Source organism: Lathyrus oleraceus, chromosome 5 (genome assembly GCF_024323335.1).
Source record: "Lathyrus oleraceus cultivar Zhongwan6 chromosome 5, CAAS_Psat_ZW6_1.0, whole genome shotgun sequence".
In the NCBI taxonomy this organism is placed as follows: Eukaryota; Viridiplantae; Streptophyta; class Magnoliopsida; order Fabales; family Fabaceae; genus Lathyrus; species Lathyrus oleraceus.
In genome coordinates this window covers 471,135,888-471,155,798 of record NC_066583.1, presented here as the reverse complement: position 1 = coordinate 471,155,798, position 19,911 = coordinate 471,135,888, and the positions used below count along the sequence as shown (strand labels likewise).

General features: G+C 38.6%; 1 non-coding gene across 1 annotated transcript; it reads left to right on the top strand.

The window, feature by feature from the left end:
* The first annotated feature begins 6,208 nt into the window (after positions 1-6,208).
* On the top strand, positions 6,209-6,315 carry LOC127090120 (small nucleolar RNA R71). The gene has a single exon (XR_007791652.1). It is a non-coding gene; the product is annotated as a small nucleolar RNA R71 (small nucleolar RNA).
* The last annotated feature ends 13,596 nt before the right edge of the window (positions 6,316-19,911 follow it).

Sequence of the window (19,911 nt, the reverse complement as noted above, 5' to 3'; positions counted from 1 at the left end):
GACACAGTCGAGACCCAATCTTGACTTCCTTCACATCATCCTAGGAACCCAAGTTGACTAGCTCAATTTGCTCTTGGAGCGGCTGAATGGTCTTTTCATCTTGCTCAAGAAGACGAGATAATTCATCACTCACTTGTACATCACTTTCCTCCTCGGCCTCGAACACAGGGAATTCAAATTTTGGAGAAGGAGAAAGATCATTGTATTCAATGGGGTTCGGAACCAACCTGCATAATGATTTGATATTTTGACTTTAGAGAAGTGAATTTCTGACAAAATATAATGCAGAGGGACAATTTATATTGTTCACTTATATTTTTTTGTGATTACCATTTTCATAATAAAGCAAAAAGTAAAAAAAAAAACATCGCAGATGTGGATGAATAGAATAAATTTTATTAATGATCAATTGGAAAATGCCCAAACAATGTTCACTTCTCCGTTAGGCATAGGAGAAGGATTTTTAAAACATATAAAAGCAATTACTTAGATTGATTCAAAATAACATGAATATCAACAACAGTCCAATTGTTGCAAGCCTTTCCATGCGTCACAAAATTGGTGAAGTCTTCCTCTTCGCCATCTTCTAGCATGCGCCCCTACTGATCGATATCGCCTTCTTCCACAATCTTCTTAGCATCTTTCAATGAGGACATAGGTGCCCCAACTCTCTTTTCAGCAACAATAGATAAGGCCTGGAATGGAGTTCCAACCTCATCCTTAACTTCGACGTAAGAGAAAGATGACAGGTGGCTAACCAACAATGCCTTCTCCCCGCCAATAATCACAAGGTTTCCATTCTTGACAAATTTGAGCTTCTGGTGTAATGTGGAGGTAACGGATCCTGCCTCATGAATCCATGGCCTTCCCAACAAGCAATTGTAGGCTGGGTGGATATCCATTACTTGAAAAGTAATTTGAAAATAACTTAGATCTATCTTAACTAGAAGGTCCACTTCACCAATAACTGTTTTGCGTGAACCGTCAAAACCTTTGACAATTACACCACTATATCTCATAAGCGCTCCTTGATATGACAACTTTGACGAAGTTGAATTCGGCAACACATTTAGCGACAACCTGGTGTTAACAAGCACATTTGACAAAGCATCTTCTTTGCAATTCATGGAGACGTGCAAAGCCAGATTATGATTTCTGCACTCCTCATGGAGTTCTTCATCACATAAGCTAAGATTATTGCAAGAAGTGATGTTAGCCATGATATGATTGAATTAATCCACTATAACATCATGTTCTACAAAATCTTGTTCCAGAACTCTTTGTAGTGCTTCTCTGTGTGCTTCAGAGTTCATGAGCAAAGACAACACTGAGATTTTTGAGGGGGTTTGGAGCAGTTGCTCCACCACATTAAACTCATTTTAATTAACCGAAGTACCTCATTATCGTCCTTAGCTTTCAAGTCACTGGAATTACTAGACTTACTCTTTGAAGCACTAACTGGATCTACAACAGGCACTTCTACCTCCTTACTCACAACTGATTCTTCCTTATCCTTTGGGAATACCAACCCAAACACTCGACCATTGCGGGTCACCTTGGTAACATCAGCAATGCTCACCACAGAGCTAGTCGTAGGCAAAGAGACCTCTTGACCACCTTCTATCATTGTAGCATTATACTGATACGACACAACTTTATCAGATGAATACAGGACTAGGCCCGTTAACCGTATAACCAACGATGATATTGATCTATTGCTGACATTGTTATTGTTGCTGTTATCGTACTGAATTACCAATCTCTCAAGATGCTTGAAAATGAGCATAATGCTATTCTCGTAAGCGTTATGGCGGAGTTCCTCCAATTTGTGGATATCGAGGATTCACTTCTCGCCAGATGCTAGGTAGTCCAAATTCAGGGTCTTGATGGTCGAATATACTTTGTGCTTAAGTTCGAAAGGTAAGTGTCATGAATTTCCATAGACTAACTAGTATGGTATAGTTCCAATAGGGGTTTTGTAAGCAGTTCTATAAGCCCACAATGCTTTTTTCAGCTTTTTAGACCAATTTTTTATGGATATCGAAACAGTTTTTTCCAAGATTTGCTTAATCTCTCTATTTGATACTTCCACTTGACCATTAGCCTGGGGGTGATATGGTGTTGCTACTCTTTGTTTTACTCCATACTTTCTTAAGAGTTTATTGAATATCCTGGATATAAAATGTTATCCACCATCACTTATGACAAGTCGTGGTACTCCAAATTTGGGGAAAATATTGTTTTTAAACAACTTGATGACTACTCTTGTGTCGTAAGTGGGTAAGGCTATAACTTCTATCTATTTTGACACATAGTCGACGACTACCAAAATATACTTGTTCCCCATCGAAGATGGAAAAGGTCCCATGAAATCAATACCCCAAACATCAAATAATTCCACTTCTTGGATGTTCGTCAAAGGCATTTTGTCGCGTCTTGAGATGTTTCCAGCATGCTGGCACCGATCACATTGGATAATATAAGTATGGACATCACACCAAAATGTTGGCCAATAAAGACCAGCTTGAAGGATCTTAGCATATGTCTTGGATGTGCTTGTATGTCTACCATAGGGTGAAGAGTGATAATGCTCTATGATATTTCTAACTTCTTCTTCCGGGACGCAACGTCGAAATATGTTATCTTTTCCTCTTTTAAAAAGGAGTGGTTCGTCCCAATAGAAATGTATTACATCTTTAAAGAACTTCTTCTTTTGTTGATAATTGAGGTCAGGTGGTATGATATCAGCGGCTAGATAATTCATAAAATCAGCGTACCATGGTATTCTGCTAATTTTTGAAACTATTCCAAAGTTGTCTCTATCAGGTTCGAGGGGAACGGTATCTAACTTAGCTATCAATCTGTCATAGGTGAAATCATCATTTATAGGTAAATGGTCTGGCTTCAAATGCTCTAGTCTGGAAAGATGGTTAGCAACTACGTTTTCTGTTCCTTTTTTGTCTCGGATATCTAAGTCGAACTCTTGTAGCAAAAGGATCCATCTGAGTCACTTAGGTTTCACATCCTTTTTGCTTAGAAGGTAACAGATAGCTGCATGGTCTGTATAGACTATAATCTTAGACCCGACAAGATAAGACCTAAATTTATCAATTGCAAAAACTACAACTAGGAGTTCCTTCTCTGTTGTCGTATAATTGAGTTGAGCGACATCTAGGGTTCTACTAGCGTAATATATCACATGTAATTTCTTATTTTTTTTGTGTCCTAAAATAGCTCCTACAGCGAAATCGCTATCATCACACATTATTTCAAAAGGTTGAGTCCAATCCGGAAGTTGTAAAATGGGTGCTGAAATTCGCATTTGTTTTAAATGATTAAAGGCTTCGATACATTTTTCATCAAAAATGAATTCCACGTGTTTCATTAGAAGGTCGGTCATGGGTTTTCTTATTTTAGAGAAATCTTTGATAAAGCGTCGGTAAACACCGGCGTGTCCAAGAAAACTACGGACTTCTCTAACAGTCTTAGGAGGGTTAAGGTTTTATATCACTTTTGTCTTTGCTTTGTCGACCTCAATGCCTCTTTTAGATATTATATGTCCTAACATTATGCCTTCTTTAACCATAAAGTGGCACTTCTCCCAATTTAATACAAGGTTAACTTCTATGCATCTTTCTAGGATTTTCTAAAGGTTAATGAGGCCACTCTCAAAGTCAAACCCATATACCAAGAAATCATCCATGAACACTTCCATAATTCCGTCGAGATAATCTGCGAAGATTGACATCATACAACGTTGGAGAGTAGCTGACGCATTACAGAGTCCAAACGATATTCGTTTGTAAGCAAACATTTTGTAGGGACAGGTGAAGGTTGCTTTCTCTTGATCCTCGGGGTGTATGGGTATTTGGAAAAATCCAGAATATTCATCCAGATAACAAAAGTAAGAGTATTTGGCAAGACACTCAAGCATTTGATCTATGAATGGAAGGGGGAAATGGTCTTTCCTAGTTACCTTATTGAGTTTCCTATAGTCTATGCACATACGCCATCCGCCTTCAATACATTTAGCCACATGCTCGCCCTTCTTGTTCTGCACGACTGTGATGCCTCCCTTTTTGGGTACCATATGTACATGACTTACCCATTTACTATCGGAGATCTGATAGATTATACCAACTTCTAGCAGTTTAAGGACTTCCTTCTTTACCACCTCACTCATTACAGGGTTGATTCTTCTCTTATGTTCTCTGGAAGGTTTCGAATCCTCCTCTAGCGAGATCCTGTGCATACACACAAACGGCTTATAACTTTTAAATCAGAGATGTTTTATCCTGAGGCAGAGGGGTATCTTCGTAAAACATTCAAGAGTTGGTTTGTCTCGTCTTGGTTTAAGATGGAACTAACTATTACTAGGTGATTCATTTCTTTATCCAAAAACTCGTATCTTAGGTTCTTGGGAAATTCCTTAAGTTCTTGAGATGGTTTTTGAGAGTTTGGTGAAAGGTCTGGAGTAAGGGCCAAACATTCGTTAGTGTGAGGTTCTATTTCCTTTAGCTCGTCATCCTTTTCATTTGGCTTCGAAAATGGTTTGATCGTAGGTTCTTCTTGATTAAATTCCCTTATGCATTCATCTATGATATCAATCGCATAACATGCATCTCCAATGATTGGTGCCATCAGGAATTTCGAAAGAATAAACTCTATCTTTTCATCTCCTACTTTGAAAGTTAATTTTCCTCTTTTAAAATCTATTATAGCTCTGGCTGTTGATAAAAATGGTCTACCTAAAAGGATAGGGATATCGTCATCTTCCTTGATATCCATGACCATAAAGTCTGTTGGGATATAAAGTTGACCAATCCTAACATGGATATCTTCTAATATGCCTACAGGATACTTAACAGATCTATAAGCTAATTGGACGGACATCTTAGTTGGTTGTAATTCTCCTAAGTTTAACCTTTTACACACAGCTAAGGGCATTAAACTCACACTAGCGCCTAAGTCTAGGAAAGCTTTGTCGATCACATGACTCCCTAGAATGCAAGGTATAGAAAAACTCCCAGGGTCTTTCTACTTCTTAGCATGTTTATTCTCGGAAATAAAGTCGCATTCCAAGGGTTTGGGATCGTCAAGCCTACGGTTGTTGGTTAATATGTCTTTGAGAAATTTGGCGTAAGATGGAATTTGGGTGATGGCTTCGGTGAAAGGAATCTCTACATGAAGCTTCTCTATCACTTTTATAAACTTTTGGTATTGGTTATTGATTTTGGTTTGTTTAAGTCTTTTTGGATATGAGGTTGGTGGTTTGTACGGGGGTCTTGGTTTGTATGTTTTATCCTTGGCTTCTCCTTCTTGGTCGATTTGTTTTTCGGGTTCCACTACTTCCCCTACTTAGTTGGTAGGTATATTTTATTTAGAAGCTTTGGACTCACTCATTTCTGGGTTATAAGGCCCTTCGTAAGCGGTCCCACTTCGTAATATGATAGCGTTAGCTTTCCCTCGAGGGTTGAGTTGAGGTTGTCTAGGGAATTGTCCTCCATGTGTAGTTTGCGGGGCTTGGTTTTGTGCTACCTGTGAGATCTAGGTTTCAAGCATCTTATTATGAGTAATTATATGATCAACCTTAGTCCCTAATTGCGTTATCAGTTCATTTACGTGAATGTTCTAGTTTAGGAATTCTTTATTTTGCTGAGTTTGGCCTGATATAAAGTTCTCCATGCTCTTCTCAAGGTTAGACTTCTAGGGCACAACTTGCATAGGTTGATTTGGTTTTTGGGCTTGAAAACCTTGTGGTGTTTGAGGTGCAAAATTTAGGATAGGGTTCTAGTTTTTATAGGAAAAATTCGGGTGATTCTTCCGTCCAGGGTGGTAATTCACTTGGTTGGTGTTCAGGTCGTTCAAAAGGCTACATTCCGCCGATTCGTGTCCTTTAGATCCACAAAGTTCACACTCTGTGTGGACTACCGCTGCGGTGTTAGAGTTTGTAGAAATATGTTCGTCCATTTTCGCTTACATCATGTCCACAGAACTTATCTCATGTATTCCACCTTGGGTCTCTTTTTTCTCTACTGATGCTCGTTCAGTTCCCCATTGGTAATGGTTTTGGGCCATATCCTCAATTAGGTCACAAGCTTCATGGTAAGGTTTGTTCATCAACACGCCACTAGCAGAAGCGTTGATGCTCATCTTTGTGTTATAATGGAGTCCATTGTAGAAGGTATGAACGATCAACCATTGTTCTAGGCCATGGTGTGGACAAACTCTTAACAACTCCTTGCATCTCTCCCAAGCTTCAAAAAGTGATTCTCCTTGGTTTTGACTAAATCTAGTTATTTGGTTTCGAAGAACAACAGTCTTACTAGGGGGAAAACATCTCACAAGGAATGCTCTCCTAATGTCTTCCTAGGTAGATATTGAGTTAGCTGGAAGTGAATCTAACCATGAACGTGCTCTACCTTTGAGGGAGAAAGGAAATAATCTTAAACGAATCGCATCAGGTGAAGCACCGTTAGATTTAAAGCTGTCGGCCAGTTGGATAAAGACTTTTAAATGTTGATTTGGGTTCTCACTAGCGAGACCCGCGAATTGGTTCTGTTGCACTAATTGCAGTAAAGATGGTTTTAGTTCGAAATTATTGGCAGGAATGAAGGGGGTTTATAATACTAGAACTAGGTTCCTCGTCAGAGGGTTGGGCCAATTCCTTAAGAGGTCTCCGGTCGCGATTCTCGGCCATAGCTTTCTTAATTCAGATGAGTAAGAGGCGTGTACAAGTGTAACGTTCTGGTTCCGCTAAAGGATCTACTAAATTTCCAGTACTACGGGTTCTTCGCATTTACCGGCTAATAATGCCTTAGTCTAGACGGTGTAACAACATGGTACGAAATTTGACGAAGTTGGTCCCCGAAAATGGCGCCAAAAACTTGATCGCTCTTTCACAAGTGCGTGAAACACGTCAGAGTAATATAAAAGAATATCGATCCCACAGAGACCAATTCGTCAATCTATCGATTATTATTATTACGATGTTTATCTAAGGCGGTACAAATGAGATATTGATGTCGCAAAATAATAGTAAATAAAGAAAATGATAAATACAGTGCAGATAAAGATAGGCTTGAATGTATTCCATGTCAGTTAAACGATGCTTCGATGGTCTAAATAGAACTACTTATGGGGAAATATTTTCTACTCTTGAAAAGAATCCATTTCATAGGAACTATCGCTTTCAAGTATTCAAAACTGAGTTTACCCTTAATTTAATGCCTTTTATTATCACTTGTAAAAGGTGCACAGAACGCTTAAAGTAGTAAACCTATTTTTCAGAAATAAGACTCGTAAGCTTAGTTGAAAAGTGATTTTGATTCGGAAAGTTTACCCAAGGAGTTTCCTGATTTTAAATCTATCAACGCGTTTGAAAACAGTTTCAAAAATCATTTTTCCTTAAATTGATAAAAATTCCTAGTTAACTAAGCCAGGGTGCTTTCGCACTCCTTGAGTAGTTCAATATAACCAAGTTTATTTCAGAAAACTAGAATTAAAAATAAAAACAACTCCGAAAGCATTTCTACAGATGCAATATGTGAAACATCTCTTTAACCGCGATCCTTACATTTTAACCTTTGAAAGATTTAGCCAAACATGGTAATACAAACAAATACAACGATGTTGAACATGATGAAAAGAAGTTTAGAATGTAAGGCGTGAAGAACAAGTAAAGCGTTTAAAACAATTAAAACGAGCAATAAAGATAATGGCGAGAAAATTAAATAAAGTAAAGACAATGGCAGGAAATTAAATAAAGTAAGGCATGACAAGGAATTAAATAAAGTAAGGCATGGCAAGTAAAATAAAAATGTGATTAAATTAGAACCTGCTCCAAACAGTGGCTTTAAAGCTGGTACAAGGAAATAAATGAACCTTTGACTTTAAAAATAAAGATAACGGCAAAATCAAAATGCTCCAAATCAATTACACTAAGTTGCGATAACCCCTCGATGTGACGGATTACCTCTTTTACAGATGATATTATAGTCTTAGTGTTGTAAAATAAGTTGGATGATTTGGAAGTGAACTAGAACGACCTATTTATATAGGAACTCAACAGCATGCAAAGACCGGCACGCCCTTCAACTTCTCTTTAGTGGGAATGTGGAATTCAAAGGTGGCGCCCGCCATGTGAGTGAATTGGGAAGTTCGTGGGATCGTGGATGTTTCCTCCTGGTGAGAGCCGATGTGTCATGGCTTCTCCTATGGCGGCCGCTGTGCAGAACGCCATGAATACAATATTTGTCAAAAAACCCTAATTTTTTGGTCTTTTTGATTTGTTTCTTCTAAAAAGGTCCTGAAAGAGCTAAATACCTGAAAATAACACAACAGAAAGCATAACACAAGCAAAATGATAATAAAGACCTAAAAAACATGTGCAATCCGAGTCAAATACACAGTGTGATTTAGTGTGATCACATACCTCTTACTCGACGATGCTTCATCTTTCGACAAACTTCCCTCTCGGACTCCTTCCTCAAGCCTCATCCCCATGTTTACCATTTCGGTAAAGTCACTGGGGGCACTAGCAATCATACGTTCATAATAAAATGACCTCAGAGTTTTCAGAAAGATCTTTGTCATCTCTTTTTCCTCCAAAGGAGGAGTGATCTGGGCAGCGAATTCCCTCCACCTCTGCGCATATTCTTTAAACGTCTCCTTATCCCTCTGAGACATATACCTCAGCTGGTCTCTATCAGGCACCATATCCACATTATACTTATATTGCTTGACAAAATCGTCTCCCAAGTCATTGTGTAAGACCCTAATTTTGACCCTAAGATCCCTCAAGGCATCATGTTATTGCACAAGTGCATTGCCTCAAGGATCATAGCATCTTTGGCTCCTTAACCCTAGGGTTGGGACTTGTTTGAGTGTTTTGAGATCACCAAGCATGCTTGTATTATATATTATTTCTTTTATTATTTTATTACTAACCAAAAGCACAAAAATATGTCACTAACTCTTTTTGTTTTGAAGCTCAAGTGATCATGTGCTCCACAATGCTCCTAGGAGGCTCCTAAGCCCAATGAAATGGCTAGATGAAGATGAGAAAAAGCATGACAATGGTCCACAAAGTTACTAATCAACATATATGTCTCCCAAGTATCTCAATTTTCCAATTTGATCAAGATAACCCAAAGGGCTTGAAGATTCTTTCCCAAGGAAACCCTAATTTCACTATGCTTTGACAGTGCCTTGCCCAAGAAGCAATCTCAACCTCTGATCAAATTTAATCAAGGGAATTTCTTTAATTTATCATTTTATGCATATATGATCCTATTTGAGTCCCCTCAATCATTTATTCATTAAGATAGGAAGTTTGGCCTTAAAAAGTTGACCAGTCAAGTCATCTGACTAAGCTGAGGATCAATGAGATATAAATTTTGATGTATTTGTCAAATGAAGATGACCCCAAGAGAAAACATGTTCCTAAGAACCATATGAACAACTTTCATGTTCATCAAAAATCCATTTGAATCTTGGAAGGTCATCATTCATTTCAAAACATTATAGGACATTTTGACTGAAACCCTAATTTTGGGGTGAGACCAAAGGCATTGTAAATCTTGAGATGTCTACATGTGATAATTCAAAACATTATAAGTCATCTTGGACCTAATTCATTGAAATTGAAAAAGTACCCAACTTTAAATGCCCATAACTTTGTCATAGTAAATCAAAATGATGCAACATTTGAGTCTAGATTGACCGCCATGAAAAGATCTACAACTTTGATGTTGGAGATTTGTTCATTTGAAGCTTGTATCATGAGGACAGAGGGGTTTGATCAAGCTTACTTTTGGTGAACTTTTTCAAAATGACTTGAACATGTTTTGTACTTGAATTTTCCCAGCCAATTTTGATCAATTTGCACATGCCAAATGATTTTTTGCCCAACATGAATTTTGTTCCTTATTTCAAGAGCTTTCAAACCATTACTCACAATAGTCCTTGGGGTTTACCATTTGGGATTTTCGAATTTATTTTCTTGTATGTGCATTTTGGATATTTTATCTTATAACTTGGTATGCAAGCATTTCCCATCCATTGTGCACGACCAAATGCCTTTCATGTGAACTCAGCAAGCTTCTGCAGTCATTCATGGGCCTCTGACACGCCCACAAAGGCCCATATAATCAAATTACATTTTCCATGCACATGAACAAAGTGTGATGATATGATACATTCAGGTATAAATAAACACCTCATGAGCTTCATTTGATAACCTTTTGTAGATCCCATATGCTGTTGCACTGAAACCATAACCCTCACCAAAGGAATCACTCATAATTTTTTAGATTTTCGAGCTTGAGATTCAGTAGCATTAGCTGAGTTTCAAAGCTAGATTCCTTAGCCAACCATCTTCCATACATCCAGGGATCAAAGAGGAGCAAATATATTGGAGAATTCGTGACCAGAAGTTCATCAATTCAAAGGTATAATCTCAAACTTTTTGGATTTGAGATTTCTTGCGTTTTGGTGGTTCTCTGAAGTCCTCATACTTGAGGCAAGATTTTGATGCATTTAATTTGACATTTCATGAACAATCCATGTGGACACCATGATTTTATCCTTCATCTTTCTCTCAATATAGGAAGATTGAAGGAAATCCATTGGTACAGTGATGATCTACATCACACGAGCTTCATTTCCATGTCCTTGTTTTCCATTTTTATTGACATTTGTTTTCTGCAACTTTTATCCAGAGTTTGTGTGTCTGGCCGGAGAAGACGGTGGTTTCCACCACCACCACCACATGTGCTTGCTTATAGCCTTTGGGTCTTGCTTCCATGATCTAATTGTGTGCGTCCATTTTAATTACTTCATTTAATTCTTTGTGTTTCTCTGTTGACTCGTGTGTACCGTCCATCATCAGATCTAAGTTGTGCCTTGTGCCATTTCAATTAATGAATTTGGATCAGGTGGCTGAGTATTTTTTGCTTATTTCATTTTCTTTTTATTTTCTATTAATTCATTTGATTTTCAATAATTCATTAAAAATCCATTTGAAGTCAGAAAAATATGAGACGAACTCCAAAAATTTTCTTGAAAAATCTTTTTTCATATTATGATTTTTAATCATTTTTGTGACTTTTTTTGATATTTTTTATGAATTACTTGGTTTTTAATGATTTTAATTCATTTTAAAATACTTTCTGACTTTTAAAAAATACAAAAATATTTTCATAGCATCTATGGATCAAGATAAGTCAATGAAAAATAGTCTCAACAATTTCTTGTTTGTTTTGAGATTATTTGAGATTTTAATTCATATTATGCTATTTTTGGTTGTTTTTTAATTGATTTTAATTACTTTCTGATTTCAAAAATTTGTGAGAAATTAGTCAAAGTTTGTTTGACTATGTTGAACCTATGAGAATTTAATTGGACTTTTTGAAGTTGCTTTGAATTGAATTTGAGGTTCCATTTGGTTTGTTTATTTATTTGTATTTTCTTTTAATTCAAAAAATCCCAAAAAAATATTATGGACTTCTTGACTTGTTATATTCATTTCTCTTCTGTTTGGTGTTGATTGAGGTTGAATTGATTCAACTTTGGTCAAATTCATTGGATCTTGTGGTTTGAAAATCCTTAAGGATCATCACATAGAAAGATGAATGAATTTAATCAAGGATGAGTTATCCCTTGATCAATTGCGATTGGTTGTTGACTTCTTACCCCCTCCCTTTCGTCTTCATCCCTTTCTTTCCTTCAATGGCCAATGAGTTAAAGTCTTGAGGTTGGTCTTGACAAATAAGAAGTTTAACCTTCTTTGATCCAAACCAAATTCAACTTGACCCATGATCAAGTGAGTTATTTTGTGTCAAAGATAGGTTACTTTTTGGTCAAGCAAATAACCAAAAGTCAATACAAGGCCCTTCCCCTTTTGTTTTGCATGGAAAGTTTATGGAGCTTGGCTTACTAGTCATGACCTCTACCTTGTGTTGTTTGCCTATATTCTTATTGACCGGCCTCAGATAGGTGTGCCTACTACATTAGTCCACTTACGATTGCTTAACCTAACGCTACATTGTCTTATGACAAGCTAACATAACTCTACTAACTACTAACTTTAATTTGAGCTTTTAAATTCTTGTCATTTACTTTTAATGCCCATTACTTATTTCTCATTATTCATCTTGATTTTCATCTTTGCTCACTTGAGCACATATTTTATGTTTATATCATTTTTCTTTTGCTCATTTGAGCCCATTATTGTATATAAATATATTGCTATTTTGTGTTGTTTTGTATTTGTTTTGATGTGAACCCAAAATTCAAAACGAGAAAGGACTTAGAATTAGGATTTACCCATGCTTAAAGGAGTTCAAGAGCAACTAGGCCTCATGCCTTTAGAATGTAAAATTTGTTGAAGAGAAACTAGGCCTCATGCCTTTAGAATGCTAAAATTCAAAGTTGACCTCAAAGGACTTCTCTTCAAACTTATTCTTTGTCCATTCCCTCTATTGTGTTGTGAGCTTTTTGATGTGTGCTTTTGTGTGATAGGGATCCCATCTTAAGATTGTGAAAAGAGGACCATTGTCATGAGTAGCCAAGTTAAGAGCCAAGCCAAATGGAGATCCTAGGAGCTTGAATTCAAATTATTGATTGCTTGTTTGTGTGCTAATTCCAAAGGAAATGAGCATCTTGAGTCATCTCTATATGACTCCAAGAAAAGGAACTCCAAGGTTTATCTTTCCCCTCTTATCTTTGTATGCTTTAGGAATAGCCCTTCTTTCTTCTCCCCATTCTAACCAAGCCAAAAATCATTTTCAAAACTATGACTTTATTTCAAATTAGAAACCTAGGCCTTAGGCCTTTGACTTTTCAAAACCATTTTCATAAATACTCATTGTAAATAAACTTTAATCCAACTTTGACCTCATTTTGTAAATAAATTTAACTTGTAAATATAACTCATTTCAAATTGTTTTTTTTGTGGTTCCAATGGCCACTTGTTATACCCTTTTAAAAACATTAGTCATAGGTTTGAGTTATCATAGTGGTTGATGTAAATCTCACCTCATCCTTAGTGTTGGATTATAAGCCTTCCATGCTTATTATAGGGTTAACCCCTCACTAGCATGTTGAAGCCTTCCTCAGATGGTGGATTGTTGGTTTAGGTTGATTTTTCTCCCTTTGATAACAAGAGACCTTAAGGCTTTTGATTATAATCATTTCACCAATCTTTGAGATTTTTTACCATGAACTACGAGGTTTTGATCCTCCTTTGTGATGGTACGTAGGCAATGGGTTCATCCATTCAAACAACAAAAGTTGTAAATATAAACTATTCTCTTCTCATCCTTCCAATCTTTTGCACAAATCTTTTCACAAATACCATACTACAACACATATTTGCAAAAAGGGTTCCCTTAGAGTACTAAGGATGTTTTGGGTGCGTAAAACCTTCCAATCCATAACTAACCCCTTACCTAGATCTCTGACATTTTTATTAGTTTTTTATTTGAAAAACTTCTTACTTGGCTTTCGTTCGCTTTTTAGCCTTTCCTTTGGACAAATAAAAGTGAGGTGGCGACTCGAATTGTATATTGACTTTTGGTTTAGTCAATAAACCTAAAGGAAACGAAAACCCCACTACAGAAAAGTGGCGACTCTACTGGGGAAAAATCGCCCTGTGGGTTTAGCCTAATTTTTGCTTGTATGTGTTGTATGCTTACATTTATTTGTGGCATACTTTTGTGAAAATTTGGGATGAATGTATTGTTTGTAATGTATGAATTTCTTGATATATCAATTGCTTGTATGCTTGGTGGTTTCTTGTGAGATGAGTTCTATACCTGAACTCGAGTGCACTTATGATAGGAGAATGGCATAGTCTTGTTGACTTGTGTGGAGTTATTCCTTAAGAAGTTAACTTGCAAGTCCATTCACTTGGTGGAGGTTCTATTGGGATCACTAATGTCACAAGAGTAGTCGTGGTTAGGCATTACTCTTTCCAATATAAACCCTAGAAACCAAGGACCTTAGATACCTAGCCCATCTTGGCCTATTTTAGGACGTAGTGCGAAGATTGTTCAAGTGTAAGACTTGATGCGATTGTTACGTGATACTACACTCATAAGAGTCCCTCTTGAGAATATTTTTGGAAGACGAGTAGTCGTTTTATCCGATAATATCCGAAAGATGGGATGATGACTATGGGAACCTTTTAGAACATGATTGTCAGGTTTAACCATAGTACACTCCTGTTGAGTGGTTCTTAACCGAGACACCATACTCGTGATTTACAACAAACACGTGATTCGCCGTCGATCCATTCTCGTATATCATCAAAATCAATGGAACTTGGGTGTTGATAAGGTGTAAACCATGATCCACCAAAATGGATGATTGATATTGACGATGACTTGAGCCATCCCGTGACCTTTGTGTGGTGTGACTTGCTTGATCCTTGAGTGTGTTTGTTGCATCCATGCATTCATCCGCATTCATGTCATCAATAATAAGATTTTACAAGGAACTTAAAAGGTCTATTTGCAAATTCTCAGACATGGATAAGCAAAGAAGGAATACGAAGAAGTATAGTTTCAGACAACCCAACTTGAGAGAGTTAAGGCGTCTGAAATCATATGTATTAGAGCCCTTGGATTTCAAAGCTCTCAATGGGAAGCTTCTAGTTATTCTTTCTATTAAAGTGGATGAGCGTTTGATGAGTGTGTTGGTGCAGTTCTACGATCCTCTGTATCAGTGCTTCACTTTTCTGGATTTCCAGCCTTTGCCTACATTGGAGGAGTACGCTTATCATGTGGGTATACCTATTCTTGACCAATTGTCGTTCAGTGGTTTGGAGAAGATTCCGTCTTCCCAAGAGATTGCTGACATGCTTCATGTGGAGGTATCTGACAATGTTGCCAATATGACTACCAAGGGTGGAATTCAAGGCGTCCTGTCTGATTTTCTGATTGCCAAAGCCACCTTGTTTGGGAAGGACATGAGTAAGGAAGCTTTTGAAGTCATATTTGTACTCCTCATCTATGGGCTAGTGTTATTTCCCAACATCGACAACTTCGTGGATGTGAACGCTATTAGGATTTTTTTTCTTCTCTTAATCCCGTCCCGACTCTGTTGGGTGACATTTATTTCTCTTTGCATATGAGGAATGAAAAGGGTGGTGGTTCCATTGTATGTTGTCTGCCTCTGTTGTACAAGTGGTTTATTTCGCACTTACCTCAGACGCTTGCCTTTAAGGAGAACAAAGGATGTCTACGGTGGTCCACGAGGCTTATGTATCTCACTAATGATGATATCTCTTGGTATAATCGTGTTTATGATGGAATTAAAATTATTGATTCTTGTGGTGAGTTCTCCAATGTACCTCTTCTTGGTATGTGCGGTGGAATTAACTACAACCCTGCTTTGGCTCGCCGTCAGTTTGGGTTCCCCTTAAAGGATAAACCTAACAACATTTTATTGGACGACTTATTCTTTCAAGAGGGTAAAGATCCCCAAAACTCGAAGGATAGGATGGTCCGCGCCTGACGCAAGGTTCATAAGAAAGGGAGGAATGAGCTTTGTTCGAAGAACTGTGTTGCTTTAGAACCTTATACTTCTTGGGTAAGGAAGAGAGATCTCAAGTACCGCATGCCGTATGATTATCCGAGACCTACCCCTATGATTATGGTTGGGCCTTAAACCCTCCCTAATAATGGAGTAGAGGAGTTGAGAGACGAAGACTGTTCGCGTGCTTGGGTTCGTGAGCGTGAGGAGCTTCTTCAATAGCTCAAGGATAAGGATGCAATGATAGAGTTTCTAGAGCATCAAGTTATTGATGAACCCGATTATGTGGTTACTTCTCTCCTACCTCACTCATCTAGGTTTTGGAAGAAGAGATATGATCAGCTCGCCAAGGAGAAGGCCGACATGGAAGCAACTTATTAGAGAGAGGTGAAGAGACTTCATGCGACGTATCTTCCGATCTCGAAGGCTTTAGATGACTGCTTCTAGGGTTCCATAGGATGTTCATTCTCCTTTTCCCTTGTATTGTTATTGGTTACCGAGACTGTACTACTTCTTTGGTGTAAAAAGTTTCCAAATATTATATTGCTATGAGTATTCCACATATGTCTTAAAAAAAGTTCCGTATTTTCAAAACATTTGCAAATAGATATTTATAAAGTTCCTCCGATTAAAAACAAATCATATGCACAAGCATTGCATGCATTATATGCATAAGCCGGTTTTGGTTCCGAGCTCTCGATACAGTGGTCTAACTCTTTGCTCTTCATTTATTTCAAAGACAAGCTGGCGCACTGGTACAACACTCGAGCCAATCATTCAAAGATCATGGAACACCTTGAGCAAGAGAACTGAGATTTGAAAGAGGAGATTGCCCGACTGACCGCCATGATGGAGTCAGTTCTTGTTGCTCAGAGTCAAGCTTCTCCAACTCTTGCAACTCTTCCTGCGAGGACTATCATATCTGAAGTGGTGACCTGTACAGTGCCTGCTGTCACCGCCCACTTCGCTCCGAATCTGCCTGCTGGATTCCCTTGGGGAATTCCACCCAATTTTGTGCAAGAGGGTTTCGCTCCCACTTTTGCTTCTGTGCCGGCATCTAGCCTGGTCATGTTTGTGCCACCTCCCGTTGTGCACACTTTGCCGCGAGTAGAAGACACCATCTATCACTCTGATCCATATGAGGGCCCGTACATTTATGAAAAGATGGATGAGATGAAGGATCAATTCCTTGAGCTGCGCAAGGAACTGAAAACACTGAGAGGCAAAGATCTGTTTGGGAAGAGTGCTGCTGAGTTGTGCTTAGTGCCCAATGTGAAAATCCCAGTCAAATTCAAAGTACCTGACTTTGAGAAGTATAAGGGAAACTCGTGTCCACTCAGTCATCTTGTGATGTATGCCCGTAAGATGTCGACCCAGAAAGATAATGATCAACTACTGATTCACTATTTCTAGGATAGCCTAACAGGTGCTGCGCTCCGTTGGTATATGGGGCTAGAGATTGCAAGCATCCGCACATTCAATGATCTAGGAGAGGCTTTTGTGAAAAATTACAAGTACAACATGGACATGGCTCCGGACAGAGATCAACTAAGGGCGACGTCCCAAAAAGACAAGGAAACCTTCAAGGAGTACGCCCAAAGGTGGAGAGAATTGGCAGCTCAGATAGTGCCACCATTGGAGGAGAAGGAGACGAGAAAGATCTTTTTGAAGACTTTGAGTTCTTTCTATTATGAGCGCATGATTGCTAGTGCTCCCTTAGAATTTACCGAAATGGTAAATATGGGGATGAGGCTAGAAGAGGGAGTCTGTGAAGGACGTCTGTCCCGTGATGATAATTCGACAAAGAAGTATGGAGGATTTGCCAGGAAGAAGGAAGGGGAGACTCATGTTGTTTCTTCCCATAGCAAAAGAAGACCCTCTGTGAGGAGGAAGGAAGTGCGACCCGTCGTCAACCAACACCAGGTGGCTCATATAGCACCTGCTTTCAGAGAAGCTCAACAAGCACAACAACAATCTCGTCAACAACAAGCCTACCAGCCTCACAACAATAACAGCAACAACACCAATAATTACGAGAGGAAGAGGGTGACTTTTGACCCGATTCCTATGACCTACGCCGAATTGTATCCTTCCTTGATTGATAGGAAGTTGATAACTCCACGTGATCCTCCTTCTGTGCCAAACAATCCTCAATGGTGGTACAAGCCTGAACTTCATTGTATGTATCATTCCGATGCGCCCGGACATGACATGGAAAACTGTTTTCCGTTGAAGACCAAGGTGCAAGACCTTGTGAGGAGTGGGATACTATTCTTCGAGGATGTAGGCCCGAATGTTAAGAAGAACCCATTTCCTGAGCATGGGAAGGCGACTGTCAATATGGTCCAGGTTGCCCTGGAAAATATAAGGTCCTTTATGTGAACGACATAAGGCAGTCCCTAGTAGAGATGCATAGGTTATTGTGTGAGCATAATCATTATGAGCATGATCATGATAGATGCCATGTGTGCACTGTCAATGAAAGAGGATGTTGTAAGATAAGAAGGGACATCCAAGAGATGCTAGACCAAGGGATGATTGAGATACTTCAAAATCATAATGAGGACGAAGTTGATGTTATAACTCCTGTGTTCAACATTCCTGATCCGGTTGTCATTAAGTATGATGGCAGCAAAAAGAAGGTGGTGCCAACTCTTGTGATTAAGCCAGCGGGCCCTGTCCCGTATGTGTCAGATACAGCGGTCCCGTACCGTTACAATGCTGTTATGCTGGAAGATGGGAAGGAGGTGTCGCTGCCCTCAACTTCTATTTTAAGCATATCCGATGTTAGTGGAGTGACCCGTAGTGGTCGTGTTTTCTCGGCTCAAGCGAAATCCCATGAGGACGTCATGGAGAGAGATGTTGTCAGTCATGCCGGTCCCGTTGGAACTTCTTCTTCAAATCATTCTATTCCGGTTGTGAAGGGTGTTGACCCTGTTGTTGTCAAAGCTGATAAAGCTCCTATCCTAGTTGGCTAGTCTGGAATATTGAGAGAGGATAATGATGAGATATTAAGGCTCATCAATAGGAGTGAATACAAAGTTGTGGATAAATTGCTTCAAACTCCATCAAAGATATATGTCTTATCTTTGTTGATGAATTCAGAGCCACACCATGAAGCGTTGCAAAGGGTGTTGGACGTGGCATATATGGATCACGGTGTCACAATTGAACAGTTTGATAGCATTGTTGCAAATATAACTGCCTGTAACAATTTGAGCTTCTGCGATGATGATCTTCTCTAGGAGGGAAAAGACCACAATTTGGCCTTACATATCTCTATTAACTGTAAAGATGATGCCCTATCCAATGTGTTGGTGGAAACAGGGTCATCACTTAATATATTGCCAAAGTCCACTCTAGCCAAAGTTTCATATCAAGGGCCTCCCATGAGGCAGAGTGAAGTGGTAGTAAAAGCTTTTGATGGATCACGCAAGACTGTGATCGGTGAATTAGACCTCCCGATCAAGATTGGATCTAGTGATTTCTAGATCACTTTCCAAGTTATGGACATATATCCGTCATACAGCTGTTTACTTGGTAGACCATAGATTCACGAGGCAGGCGCCATGACATCCACCATGCACCAAAAGTTGAAGTTCGTCAAGAACAAGAAGTTGGTGGGCATAGGGGGAGAGAAGGCTCTCTTGGTCAGCCATTTATCTTCCTTTTCCTACATTGTCTATTGCTGAGCCTTCTAGGAAAGGACTTTCATCATTTGTCTCCTACAATGATGCGAAGCTGGCCATTGAGCATGGTGCAACTAATGGTTTGGGGAGATGATAAAGGTGGAAGATAATAAATCCAGGGCTGGTATAGGGTATTCTTCCAGTGTTTCTAATGATCTTGGGCTATTTCAGAGTGGAGGTTTCATCCACACTGTTGAAGATCAAGAAGCTGCTGCCATCATTGAAGAAGATGAAGAGGAAGATCTCGACAAATTTGTCATACCTGGCGGGATCTGCAATAATTGGGTCGCTGTTGATGTTCCAATAGTTATCCATAAGTCAACGTAATATGTCCATTCCTGTTTAAAACCCTTCTCTCATGCCAAAAGGAGAAGTGAAGACATTGTTGGCATAATTGATTAATACAATGATATTCATTCAATAATCGCATGTTAAATGTTTGTTTTCCAAATTATTTTTCATTTTTGATTTTCGCATGAAATTCGTGATCACCATACAACCCTAAAAAAGAGAATAAAATCAATTTTTCATCTGCATAATGATTTTCCTTGTTTGAATTCTGAAATCTCTTTTATACTCAAAATCATTATGCAGGTTGACCAAACCCATTGGACATAATGATCCAACCCCATCTCCCAACTTTGAGTTCCCTGTATTTGAGGTAGAAGAAGATGAAGTTGAAGAG